This window comes from Pinus tabuliformis, chromosome 5_2 (genome assembly GCF_031772625.1).
Source record: "Pinus tabuliformis cultivar Carrire ecotype Pingquan chromosome 5_2, CPIR1, whole genome shotgun sequence".
Lineage (NCBI taxonomy): Eukaryota > Viridiplantae > Streptophyta > Pinopsida > Pinales > Pinaceae > Pinus > Pinus tabuliformis.
In genome coordinates this window covers 1,047,366,757-1,047,378,960 of record NC_142306.1, presented here as the reverse complement: position 1 = coordinate 1,047,378,960, position 12,204 = coordinate 1,047,366,757, and positions in this window count along the sequence as shown.

Here is a 12,204-nt window from a genome sequence, read left to right as displayed (position 1 = left end):
TCAACAACAACGATTTATGGTTATGGACCTTTGAGGGTCGTCACTATTGATGCGTATATATGGTGCCGTTCGTTGACCGTCACCATTTCATATTTTTGTGAGGGTAAAAAATGTCACCAAAAGAGCCTCCGTCACGAAAAATTGATCATCATTATTCCATATGGATGTCAGGGCACAATGGAATTGAACCACCAACCTCCTTCTTGTAAAGCAAGTGTTCTTCCATTGAGCTAGCACTCTTTAAAGAATTATACTTTTAAAAATTAGACCTTGAAACTTCATAAATTGTAAATTCTACAACTTTCAATAAATTCAAGTCTTGACAATATTTTACTAAATAAGCAAAGCAACATTGAAGCTGCAGGTCCCTACCCAATGGTTATAGAAGTTATGAAAAGTGGGTGGAGGGAAAAATAATTATGTATAAGAGAATTAATATGTTCAGTTGAATACTCAATTATAAGTGAAACTCTAAAGACATTTATAATCTATAAATGACCTATAACTAGCAAACGCACCAAATATTGCAAAGGAAATGTCATAAGTGGAGAACATATGGAATGAGAACATTGATGAAGATAGATGCAACATGTTATAGATTGAGTGAAAAAAAAATATAGATGTTGTTGTTTCGTGTTTAGATATCTGAATGATATCTAAACTTATGTGCAAATGTAACACGGATCTCCGAAAACCATGAACGACACATGATAAATTTATACATATATCCCCTTTACATAAACCAACATGCAATTTGGAATTTCACAAGTCCGCACTCAAAACATGAAAACAACAAACAAATAAAAGAAATTGACTTGGACAGAAAGCAATAGTTTCACCTTCATTCTTGAGCTGCTTTTGTTTATTTGAATTTGACTTGTGACATTCTTTATCTGACAAGGAATCAAAATCATCACTAGTACTAAATTCATCCGACATGGACTTTGGAGATGTGACTGACATCTGCATTCTTGTTGCCATGCCTAAAAACCATGGATATCCATGTCGATAGTAGAATAACATGTGTGTATGCTACTCAAGAACACATTCCTTATTAACCATTGCTACCTGATAGAAGCCAAAGAGACAACACAATATCAGCATACACAAAATCCCCTACAGAAATATAATCATAACTTAGCTAAGAAGTCTAAAAGATGTTCTTAATTAATAAAATTTGTATTTGGAAATTTTGTTTCTTTAGATTTAAAAAATACTATGTTGTACAACACTTCTATCTATTTATCCAAACAATTATATCATAGCATATGTCACATGGTAGCAATCTATGGTACCTAAAGTAAAAAGACAAATTTGCTCAAGAAAATAGATTTAGAAAAGAGCTTTGAAAACTATATCTTTGTCAATAAAGCTTTAATTATTTATACAACAAACTAGTTAGGGTTTGAAAATCAAAACCATTCATAGAAAATGAACAGGACAATGGCCAAAGTCAATTTCATACAAATAAAGCTAGAGTCACTATTGTCATTGCAGATAACTAAAATTTGGGCAGTGGTCTAACATTTAGAGCTTATTTTCAAGGAAGACTTGTCAATACCATAATTTTTTTTCCACGATCTGTTGTGTCCCTAGATCCAGGTCAGATAGCTTGTTATTATCAAGTTCTACCTTTCAAGTGTTGATTTCTAGCTCACCTTTTAAGAGACATTTCTACCACTCCATTTTATTTTGTTTTTTCAAGAGAATTGGTAGGACTTCCCATCCTTTGTTTTACATCAATCAATAACCATCCATCAATGTTATAAAGAAAAATCGATACACAACAAAGGCCAAAGATGCACTTGCTGTATACTTATGTTCTAAGAATCATCTAACCTTACTGGTACAAAGAGCTCACCCTAAAAAAATAGCATCCATGTGGAATTTACAAGAGCTTTTTAAATCAAGCTCTAAGTAAACCAATCAAAATATGAACATCCTTTTAATCAATAAAATCTCTGACTTAAAATAAAAGTGGCCTAGAATTGAATGTTATATCAACCATGTAAAGTAACTAACATCGGGTGAGAAAGACATGCCATACATATTGGATTAGCGAAATAATTCATGTGATAAAGCTCAAAATCAAACATATCTACAACTAAGAAACGTGAATAAATGACTTACAATTAAGACATGAGGTTGCCCTTTCGACCATATCATTAATTAACTCTTCTTTATGTCACAGACCATTAAAACTTTTCTGATACGAGGTGGAAGTGGTATTGTAACATAAACCTCTGATAGAGTCTGTGTCCATGACTACTTCTCAAGATCCACTCCATTACCAGCATTTGGGCTAGATAAGATACATGAAAAAACCATCAACATGAAAATGAAATCTACATCCTTGTAAACAAATGGGAGGAAAAGAAATCCACAAATTGAAACAGACGGTAGGATAACTCATTCCTACAACATGATTATCTTGTCATGAACAATAAAAAAGAAATTAGGAGAAATGTAATTTTTGCACATTTTGACAATAATTTCCTTTTGCATATTCTATGAGAAATTGATGAAAAAAGTCAGCTAAATCTTGTGAACATCAAGATTATAGTAAAACATAAAGGAACCGCTCCAACACATATAATCCTAAACATATTATCTATACATATAATTATGTATTGAGGACATTGTATTTTGTGAAAATATGGAAGTCAAATCTTTGAAATAACACAATTTATGGTACCACTGCCTTATGAAGTCCATTCACTCGAGTATTTACGAAGTCCATTCAGGAATTTCTTCAAAGTTCAAAGTTCAAGAAATTAACATGTAGTCTAAAAAACTCATATTTGAAAAGGAGATAACCCAACGATGTAGAGTATATATCTCACATTTATATATCCTAGTTTCAAGACATTGAAATGACACATTTTAGCATTCCATTGTGAATTCAGTCCAAAAATCTAGAAAAATATATTGATGGTTATTTTTTTTAAATGGAAACTAAGGAAAAATTCCACTTTGAATAGCTCCTTTGGGGAATATAATTGTGACATTGAACTCCTGTTTTCAAGAGGATCAAAATCGATCTAAAAATCATCAAATTTGGATAAGTAGAAGTATAATTTTGAATTTATGTTTCTCTCATGCAAATTATTGAGGTCAGCCTCAACTATATGTCGAGTTAAGAAGATCAAAAGTCATGTCCCCTCAACTCCACAGAATTTTATATATAGAGGAGCATTCTCTGTTGTTTGGGACACATCAATTGAAAGGAAAAAGATATCTCTGTGGAAATGAAGATTAAGAAGGATAAATTTTGGTTATTGTTTGGACTGTTTTGGTTAGGGGTTTGCATAATAGGCTTGAGTTTGGAAGCCGTGCTTCGCTATGGCTAAGGACAACCTTATATATGGGTTGTGACTTGTTCTGTATGGGACTTCTTCCTATAGTTTGGCTACAACTAGAAGATATTCTCACAGCTTGACCACAATGAATCACTTGCCCAAGAAGCTGAAATACAATAGAAATTCGTTGACCTTATATGACAGTATTCAAGTCCTTGTTTAGGATGACATGGAAGCTTAAAAACATGCTATGACTACTAAAAATAATAGAGCGCTTGTAAGAAGAAAAAGGTCGCACTTTTTGCAGAATTCAAGGGTTGGAGCATGTTGTGGTCACCAACAATCCCCCTCTTTGTTTGATATTAGTAATAGTATCAAGCAAAGGGGGACCCTTAACCAAAAAATCCAAAAAATATTTTTGTTTAAAAAACCTTTTGTATTAACTCCCTAAGAGCTATATCGCGTCGCAAAGGAAAAAGGAGCGCTTCCCCAAAGCGCATAAACACACTGAGGAGGAGCGACGCGAGAACTCATCGCATCGCATGCATTAAAAGCGCTCAAAAGGGGAAAACCTAAAGAACCGCCGACGGCCGATATGCGACGTCGCACATCACGATGTCGCATAAGCAGCACAAAGTGACAAAGCAAAAATCCTTGCGACCTTGCGATATTGCGCTATGCGATCTGCGACCATGCAAAGCTACGACCTGCGATCTATGGTGTGCGACAAATAAAACCATCAATTGTTGCGATACCACTTATTTACATCGCAATCTTCGATGCTGCGATGCAAATCGCAGAAGCCATTCGTCGCAGGCATTCCTCGGCATGATTTGTGAGCCTAAAATTAGGCGCGCACCTTACGGGAAATTAATGATTGTACGCCTGTGTATCCAAAAATGATTATGTTGCGTTTTTCGAAGAGTCAAGTCATAATGGGTGACATGATTAAGCATTCATTAGAACTTAATTGCTTTCATGTCAATCTTTTCTTCTGTCGCTTTTCATTTACGTGAACTATAAGTCAGCAAATGATATAAATCTATATGCAGGAAACATCTAAGGAAAAGCGCCAGAACTAGAAGAACAGAGAGGAGATGACTTCGCAGATGGATACCGCATACAGCAGGACCGCGGATCCCAGAGTATCACTCAACAAATGTTGATGGAAATAGGCTATCTAGGACTCAGAGTCAAAGGCACACAAAAGCAAAGCATTTATGAAAGATCCTGAGTCCCAAATTGGGTAAAGCAAAAAGAAAAACGCTTAAGGGGAAAGACGTCTCAGAAAAGCCTGGAACAAAGAATGGAAACAAGTTTCAATTGAGATAATCGTTCAGGCAACAAAATCCCCAGCTCATTGAGTCATTCACACGGCCAGAAACCGAAATAGCAACAGCACAATCAGTTTGAAAGAAATCTGAGTTGTACTAAGTATACACGCCGTGAAGACACTCCTCCAGAAGAACACTTTCAAAAATATCTTCTAGTTTGTCAGAAAGAGGTGCCAGCTCTTGTTATTTCTAATTTTCAAGCTTGAACAAAAGGAAAGGACAAGCAGTCGACTCTTTCACGGCGAACAACGCATCGCTTACAGCACTAAGGAGCAGATACAGAAATGGTTAGAAATTAGATTCAGTTTTTAGAAATAAATTTGTTTTAGTAAAAGGGCGGTCATTTGAAGTCGTTCCCTAAATTTGTGTAATTAAAATTAGTTGGTTAGTAGTATTTAACCCTTCTCGTTGCATTGGAGAAGGGTCCGGAAATTTGTCAAAAAACTTGTCCTCAGAACATGCACTTTTGCACCCTCGGAGGGGGTTTTTGATGAATGGACGGATCAAGATTTATTTATGTTTGCATTTTAATACCTGCTACTGATGTTGCACTTCTGTAATCTTAGTAGGCATTAGAAGTAAGTAGAAATAGATCATTATTGCTTCAGGTCTATGAGTATAAAGTCAGTCATAAATGGTACTTTTATCTCTTGACGAGTTTCTGCTTGCATTCTCAGAGTAATATACAGCTGATGTTGTTTATATGTTAACGTATGAATGAGTGGACTACCATTTGGCACTTTTGTACGGTGGAGTCATTGATTTATGCTTAATACATGAATAATTGATTATGTGATATGTTGTTCACAACCGTTTTGCTTAACTTTTTATGCAGGATGGTTCATCTTAATTGATTTATATTCTCATAATAGCTGAATAATCTTCATTACCAGTTATTGTGTGAAATCTTTCTAGATCGCATAATGGAAAAAGTTCTATCCTGGGTTAGCGTAGATTAGATGTGTTGTTCTTGATAGATTAAAGTAGTATAAAATTCAGTCTCAGAGTTTAGAATTAAATTAGCTTAGAAATAATTCCGGATTTTCATTATCATATTCTACACACACACACATCACTAAACTCTACACACACACACACCCCCTTAGAACGGGAAGTTGGTCCCGTTATCCCCAGTCGGACCCGCTACACCAAACGGGCACGGAGCCGCCAACCAGGTTCCCAACCGAGTGGGTATACCCCTTGTTGTTGACCCGATTTCAGGGCCCTCAACATATTTGGCGCTAGAAGGAGGGCACGAACTATGAATGGCACATAAAGAAATATCAAAATACCATTCTGAGAGTAATACACCCTCATCAACTCCCTCGACTTCTCCAACACGGTTAAACCAGGAATTTGAAGTCGCTCGAGTACCTACCACTGCTACATATTCGAATATATCAGACCAATCTATCATTGATCCCCCTGAAATTCGAACTTTGATTCGTAAACTCTAGGGATTCTCTATTTTTAACCAGAAGTCTGATAAATCTAAAAGCAGCGTGACTTCGCAGTACAACCCTGCTCATCCCCTTACCAGATCAAAGAGTGAAAAATTTGGCATACAACCAAGTGAACTCCCTCTCCCTACGAGGAAAAGAGCAAGGAAAACACCACCAGAGTCTGACAGTCAGACTCCTTCATCCACTTCGTCCATATCAACTCCCTCACCGCGAAGTCAACCACCCACTCTTTCATTCCAACTCACTCACCCATCTTCTACAAATCTTCCTCTTCAAACATCAAAGATCTTAATATCTTCATCTTCTCAGCATCAGGGATCGTCTTCTGCACTTCCATTAACTAGCAGCTCAACGATGGCCCAATCTCCATGGAACAATCCTGGGGTGGTTTTAATGCCTCCACCCCTGAGCCCTATACCGGCCCATCCTAAGAAATGGCTGCCTAAATTCAATCCGGAAGCAGGAATGCTAGCCGAAGAACATATCAATAATTTCATGCTTTCTGTTAATCTCAACAGAGTCACTAGCGAAGACGCTATTGTCCGGCTTTTCCCTTATACAATGCAGGGAACAGCCGGGTCATGGTACTTTTCGTTACCTTCCGGATCCATCACAAGCTGGGACATTTTTCAAAGTCAGTTCCTCACCAAGTTTGGTGATGACAGATCCACGGCGACATTGATCAATTACCTATCTAATCTTAAGGCTGAGGCTAGAGAACCCATTAAAGATTTTAACTTACGGTTCAATAAGATCCTCAACAAAATCCCCGCTGCCTCACAACCCAGCGAGGAAGTAAGATGTGAATGGTACATCACGGCTTTACCTCCAAACTTGGCTATCTTTGTAGATAGGGCAAACAAGACCACCTTAGTCGACAACTTGACAGAAGCATTAGCAGTGGAAAAACACGTGGTAGCCCTAGAAAAGAGATCCGCTATAGAAGAACGTAAATCTAAGAAGATCTCTTTCAAAGAAGACACCAAGAAGAAGTAAACGAAATATCCTTTCGATTTGGAAGGATTACAAAAAGTGTTGAAAGCCATGTCAAACGAGATGATTGATATCAAGAAACAAGTAGCAGAGACTTCTTTGAAAAAGCCCTTTAGGACTTTTAAAAGAAATCCTCCCATGGAGGTAAGACCACCTAGTGTTGTCTCAAACGTTGAATCTGAAGAAGATGAAGAAGAAGAGAATACCACTGAAGGGCAGACCGACGAGGAAGAGGTCGTAGAACTACAAGGAATGTGAGACTTCATCCTCCCACAAGAAGAGGATCAAGAAGCATTTCCTGTTAGCACGAGAAGCAGAAATCAACTTGATCCTCCCCTAACTACCCCAAAACAAAAGGGCGCAAGCCTTGGAAGAAAAGAAAAGGTCGCAACAAAAAAGACAACTGCTAAAGCGACCCAGATTAGCCCAGTCCAATCTGATCAAACGCCTCCATCAAGAACACTAATAGTGTCGGATGAAATGGAGTATAACATCATTGATGACATGAAGAAGACTAGGGCTAATATCACTCTGTACGAATTGAGTAAATTGAAACACCAGCAGAAAATAATGATGAAAGAATTACATGCTGTGCCTACTACATCTTTACCTACAGCTGTAGCTTCTCACAATCTGGGAAGGCCTCCAACCAACACGATCAATAAAATTGATCCAAATGACATCGCCTTGATTGGAGGAAGATCAAGATCTCATACTCCTCCTTTTCTTCTCACATATGAAATCTTCAATAAAAACGTGCACAATTGCTTGGTTGATTCTGGTGCTTCAACGAATATTTTACCCAGGTCAATATGTGCCAAATTGAATGTGCAACCTCAAAAATCCGCAGTACGTATAGTTCAACTTGATCGATCCCAAGTCGAAGTGATTGGTGAACTCAATCAGGTGACCATAAGATTGTCGTCTAACCCAAAAGTGTGTCAGGTTATCGACATTCTAGTAGCTGATATCCCTGAGTTCTATGGTTTGATTCTTAGCAGGGATTGGTCGGAAAAGCTCCACGGATATTTTTCAACCGATTGGTCGCACATGTGGTTACCATACAATGGTAAACCAAATCAGATAAAGGTTGAACGAGAGTTGCACCAAAAATACATAGTGACAGAACTGGAAGGAGAAAATGAGGCCATAACGTACAATAGCAGCATTGTAGGCAATTACGCAATAGATTCTTTCCTAGGTAATTTCAATGCTCATATTTCGCCATACTTAGAGAATTCAGTTTTATCCCAAGTTGAAAATTTCTCCCAAACTGATGACTCAAAATGTTTTAGTTTTTTAGATAATTTTGTAAATACATCTTTATTTTGGAAATTATATTTTGACGGATCTAAATCAAATGAGGGAGCAGGAGCAGGATGCGTTCTGATTAACCCAGACGGGAATAAGATTATGCTCACATGCAGACATGAGTTCGATTGCACGAACAACACAGTGGAGTACGAAGCCTTGGTTCAAGGCCTATACAAAGCAATCGGATTAAACGTTAAGTATCTTCAAGTCTTTGGAGATTCGAAGATCGTCGTAAAACAGGTACGTAACACCATACATTGCCTGTCAAGTCATTTAAAGCATTATCAATCATTAGTTCAAGATCTCACTGCACATTTCGTAGCATTCAACATCTCGTCAATTCCAAGAATTCAAAACGTGAGCGCAGACCTGTTAGCTAACGTAGCCTCTAGACTTATCCCTTTTGAAGATTTTAGCCCTGATAGGTTTTCAATAGAATTAATCTTTAGACCATCCATCCCTGACAATATCACCAATTGGAGCGTGTTCAACGACGATCCTGACATCGTAAATTTCCTTACTTCTGAAGGATCCTACTCAAATCAGATAATCGACGAAGACCATCATGATCATCAAATACAACAAAATGGCTCCGACAATGCTATACCGAAATCGGTGGTCAAGTTAGAAGATTTATATGATTTGAAAAGTCGGTTTAAAAGGTCCGCCAATGCTAAACTTTGCAGTTCTACCCTGAACTATGAATTAGTAAACCTAGGGACCGATCAGAAGCCACAAAACGTTAACCTAGGTCACGGCCTAGCCCCTGAAGAGAAATCAACATATATCCGTCTTCTGAGACAATACAAAAACGTTTTTTCCTGGAATTACGATGAGCTAAAAACATACAACACTTCTATCATTCAACATGTTATCCCTATGATTGACAATGAAAAACCTGTCCAGCAGAAGCTCAGAAAAATACACCCTAACCTAGAAAATTAGATAAAAACTGAGCTTAATAAGTTGTTGAGAGCCAGAATAATCTTCCCCGTTAGGCATTCTAAATGGGTATCCAATATGGTGCCCGTTAGGAAGAAAAACGGAGACATTAGAATCTGTATTGATTTCCGAAATCTCAACAAAGCCTGTCAGAAAGATAACTTTCCCCTCCTGCCTATGGAGCAAATATTACAGGCAGTAGCAGGCTCAGAATTAATGTCATTCCTGGATGGATTTTCAGGATACAATCAAGTACTGGTGCATCCCGATGATCAGTTAAAGACTACGTTCCGAACCAAATGGGGCACTTATGCATATCGGAAGATGCCATTTGGGCTGATCAATGCCCGAGCTACCTTTCAGAGAGCCATGGACATCGCGTTTAAAGGGTTAGTCAATAAATCAGTGGTGATTTACTTGGATGATATAACAGTGTACTCCAAAAAACGAAACAACCATCTCAAAGATTTGAAGAAAATCTTTCAAAGATGCTTGAGGTATGGGATTTCGCTCAACCCAAAGAAATCTTTCTTTGCGTTAAGCGAAGGGAAATTGCTCGGATTCATAGTGTTGAAATCTGGTATTCATATAGAACCTGACAGAATCAAGGAAATTTACGAAATATCCATACCCCATAACAAGAAAGCCATGCAATCCTTCCTTGGACAGATCAATTTTGTCAAAAGATTTGTCCCGGATTTTTCACGTATTATTTCTCCCTTACAAATTATGATAAAAAAGAATTCAAATTTCAAATGGGGTCTAGATGAGCACGAAGCGTTCAACTTAATCAAACAAGCTATCATCAATGCTCCATCTTTGGCCACCCCAAATTTTTCAGAATCTTTTACCTTATACACTTTTGCCTCAGAGAAATCCTATGCCGCGATTTTGACCCAAGCAAATCAAGAGAAAGCGGAGGCTCCAATCGCATTCTTTAGCTCAAACTTACAGGGTGCTGAAATTAATTACTCAGACGTAGAGAAACAAGCATATGCTATTTTCAAAGCGATCAAATATTTCATACCTTTCTTGCTTAAAGCCCACACTAAAGTCGTAGTACCGTTTCCGGCGGTAAGAAACCTTTTAGTGCAGAAAGACGTGGGTGAAAAGAGAGCTAATTGGATTACCGCTTTACAAGAATATGATCTTGAGATCAAACCAGCAAACATCGTAAGAGGTCAAGGCTTCTGCAAGATGTTAGCCGGAGCATCGCGAATCCCGGAGAACTCATCTAAAGAGGTACAAGCGTACGAGGTAAGCCTAAACGATGCAGAATCATCATATGCTGACACCATTTATTTTATTAAGAACGGGTATGCTCCATCACGTCTGGATCATACCAAGAAAAGAGCTCTGAGATTAAAAGCTAAACAATACCAACTCGTAAATGATGTCGTGTTTAAAAGGAATTATGATTCTGTGCTTCTTAGGTGTCTTAAGAAAACTGAAGCCGAAAAGGTTTTGCAGGAACTCCACGATGGACCAGCGGGCGGACACTATGCCGGAGATGCGACTGCACATAAAATCTTGCGTGCAGGATATTATTGGCCCACGCTGTTCAAAGACTCATACAATCACGTAAGGAAATGCCAAGTCTGTCAGACTGCTGCAGGAAAACAAAGGAAACCGTCCATGCCGCTACAACCAGTCATCATCGACCAACCATTCAGTCAATGGGGCTTGGACATAATAGGTGAGATCGTTCCTCACTCTTCTAAGCAGCATAAGTATATCCTTACGGCAACTGATTATTTTACCAAATGGGTAGAAGCAGTTCCTCTCAAGACAGTGCATTCTGAAAATATTATTGAATTCATAGATCAATTTATCATCACTAGGTTTGGATTGCCAACAGCATTAATGTTTGATAATGCTTCATATTTTTCTGGAAATACTATGACTGAGTTTGCGCTTAAAAGAGGGTTCAAACTAAAATATTCTGCCAACTACTATCCGCAAGGTAACGGATTGGCTGAATCAACAAACAAAAACCTAATCAGAATTATCAAAAGAACAGTCGACCAAAACCAAAGGAATTGGCACAAAGCGCTGGTAAATGCTTTATGGGCTGATAGAATCACAAAGAAAGCTTCAATCGACACTTCTCCCTTTAATTTAGTTTATGGGAGAGAAGTGGTTCTTCCGACTCACCTAGTCATTCCCTCTTTGTCTTTAGTGCAATATATCGATGAAGTACCTACTTCCTCTTTACAATTAAGACAAATGGAAATAATCAAACTAGAAGAACAAAGAGAACAAGCTAGGAAAACCCATGCTCATCACCAAGCGCTAATAAAATATTCTTTTGACTCAAGCATCATAACCAGAAAAACTTTCAGATGGGTGATTTAGTTTTGAAATGGGATAAGGCTCATGAAGAAAAGGGCAAACATACGAAATTTCAGAAGCTGTGGCTTGGCCCTTTTCAGATTGTAGAAGTCGTAGGCCCGTCTACATTCGTGTTGCAGGATCTGGCAGGAAGGAGAGATTCTTTACCTGTCAATGGACTGATTCTTAAATTATACTTTCCATAGAAGAGAAATCTTCTATTTTTTGTAGGATAGATTTAGATTTTAGTTTATTTTGTTTTTCTCTTTTTATGAATAAAACCCGTTGTAAATGATCATTTAAAAAGGATTCATGAAAGAGCACGCCAATTCTCTATCAAATTTTGATTTCGCTCGTACAAATAGCAAAATTTTTGAAAAATCTGAATTTTATTATTGACAAATAGAGTTAACTTCACTTTGATTACGATACTCCTTTCGACCTCTAAAAAACTTTGACAAAAGCAACCTCTGGTAAAAGAATTGTTTCGTATCAGCACCATGAAAGGTATCATCAATAATAAAATAA